This window comes from Nelusetta ayraudi, unplaced genomic scaffold (genome assembly GCF_046127955.1).
Source record: "Nelusetta ayraudi isolate G7.1 ecotype Tasmania unplaced genomic scaffold, CSIRO-AGI_Nayr_v1 ptg000349l, whole genome shotgun sequence".
Taxonomy (NCBI): domain Eukaryota; kingdom Metazoa; phylum Chordata; class Actinopteri; order Tetraodontiformes; family Monacanthidae; genus Nelusetta; species Nelusetta ayraudi.
Window position 1 is genome coordinate 32,139 of NW_027466390.1, and position 2,383 is coordinate 34,521.

Sequence of the window (2,383 nt, forward strand, 5' to 3'; positions counted from 1 at the left end):
GCCGCTCGGTGGCGCCCCCTGTGGCCTTTGCTTGAGTATTCAAGGCTGAATCTACGTAGACGGTGGCGGCGGCAGCGAGACGTGGGGGGGGGGCGGGGGGGGGGGGGGAGGGGAGTAACGGCGGCGACAGCTGCCGCGGCACATCTGGGTGTCACTGATAGCGGCGGTGGGGGAGGGTGGGGGGGAGTAGGTGAAGGGGGGGCTGGCGAGGGGGAGGTGGGAGGCGGCTGTTGTGCTGCCAATCAGGAGGCGTCACGGCGCCGCGGCGTCCTGACGGCTGACAGACTGGAGCTGCCAGTCACGTCTGAGAACCGGCCACTTTTTCCAGCGCCGCAACAGCACACACACACACACACACACACACACACACACACACACAAGTTGTAGCAACTTCACTTCCTGTTGGAGAAAAATTCAGTTTTTTTTCGTTTTTACACCATCGTTGTTCAGTTTAGTTAGCAATGCTAATGCTAACTAATGCTAATTGAGTGTGTGTGTGTGTGTGTGTGTGTGTGAGTGTGTGTGTGTGAGTGTGTGTGTGAGTGTGTGTGCGTGAGTGTGTGTGCCGTCTGTGCTGGACTTGTTTCGACTAGACAGGGGGGAAAAAAACACCCTCCCGCCAACGCCGCTGTGATTAATGGCACCCCCACCTCCCCCCCTCCTCTCCCTCCCCCTCCCCCTCCTCTCCCTCGCCATCTCATTCTGTTACTGTCAGAGCCAAGTGGGCCGGAGACAATAATAAACAGTCCGTCTTCTGTGACCCCACCACCGCCGCCCCCTGCCTTTCTGATGAGGAACACCGACAGAGGGTGTGTGTGTGTGCGTGTGTGTGTGTGTGTGTGTGTGTGTGTGTGTGTGTGCGAGGGTGATGTTGATGGAAATGGATCCTCTCCAGCGACGTATTTTATCGCCGGGGCTCGTCGACGGGTTTTTAACTGCGAGTCGGACCAACGTTCAAAGTTTCTGTTTCACCGAGTTTGAAGACGTGGAGTCCATCCAGAGAGGTCAAAGGTCAAATAGTGGGAAACCTGTTTTCAGTCCGGCTCCCTCCACTAAAAACAACTGCATCGGCCGCCCACCAGCAGGAGCTGCTGGTCAGAGCTCAACTCACAGACTCTGGTTCCTTCTGCTCCCAACGAGTTCATCCATCCATCCATCCATCCTTTGGAGTGTCGGAGGAACCTGGAGAACCCAGCAGACACATGGAGAACATGGAGAACCCAGCAGACACTGGAGAACCCAGCAGACACTCGAGAACCTGGAGAACCCAGCAGACACAGGGAGAACATGGAGAACCCAGCAGACACATGGAGAACATGGAGAACCCAGCAGACACTCGAGAACATGGAGAACCCAGCAGACACTCGAGAACCTGGAGAACCCAGCAGACACATGGAGAACATGGAGAACCCAGCAGACACTCGAGAACCTGGAGAACCCAGCAGACATATGGAGAATCTAGAGAACCCAGCAGACACAGGGAGAACCTGGAGAACCCAGCAGACACTGGAGAACCCAGCAGACATATGGAGAATCTAGAGAACCCAGCAGACACAGGGAGAACCTGGAGAACCCAGCAGACACTGGAGAACCTGGAGAACCCAGCAGACACATGGAGAATCTAGAGAACCCAGCAGACACTGGAGAACCTGGAGAACCCAGCAGACACATGGAGAACCCAGCAGACATATGGAGAATCTAGAGAACCCAGCAGACACAGGGAGAACCTGGAGAACCCAGCAGACACTGGAGAACCCAGCAGACACATGGAGAACCCAGCAGACATATGGAGAATCTAGAGAACCCAGCAGACACAGGGAGAACCTGGAGAACCCAGCAGACACTGGAGAACCTGGAGAACCCAGCAGACACATGGAGAATCTAGAGAACCCAGCAGACACTGGAGAACCTGGAGAACCCAGCAGACACATGGAGAATCTAGAGAACCCAGCAGACATAGGGAGAACCTGGAGAACCCAGCAGACACTGGAGAACCCAGCAGACATGTGGAGAACCTGGAGAACCCAACAGACACTGGAGAACCCAGCAGACATATGGAGACACTGGAGAACATGCATGCTACCACACAGAAAGGCCACGGGCCCAGAGCCGAACCCACGACCTTCTTGCTGCCTGATTCTTCATGTATTTCTCGCCACTGCGCCGCCGCGTCGCCCTACCAGAGTTCAGTGAGGCAGAAATCCTCCTCTTCCTCATCTTCACCACCGCTGGATCGTCTGTGCGTCTCCGCCCCGGAGAAATGAAGCGGCGTGATGAGATCACGGCGAGCGCCGTTGTTTTCACTCTCATACGCACACGGCGTCATCGCCATGGAGATGAGCGCTGGGTTCAGGGCCTTTTGGCGGCAAAACGTCAGAAACCG

At 56.0% G+C, this 2,383-nt stretch overlaps 1 long non-coding RNA gene across 2 annotated transcripts; it reads right to left on the reverse strand.

Annotated features, from left to right (window-relative positions):
• Nucleotides 1–1,172: 1,172 nt before the first annotated feature.
• Nucleotides 1,173–2,066, reverse strand: LOC142882595 (uncharacterized). Of its 2 annotated transcripts, none has more exons than XR_012925816.1 (3): nt 1,708–2,066; nt 1,488–1,649; nt 1,173–1,230 (listed from the first exon to the last, which is right to left on the reverse strand). It is a non-coding gene; the product is annotated as an uncharacterized LOC142882595 (long non-coding RNA). The 2 variants fall into 2 exon arrangements; XR_012925817.1 differs by lacking the exon at nt 1,173–1,230 and having other exon boundaries at nt 1,266–1,649; nt 1,708–1,909; nt 1,948–2,066.
• Between the last annotated feature and the right edge of the window lie 317 nt (nt 2,067–2,383).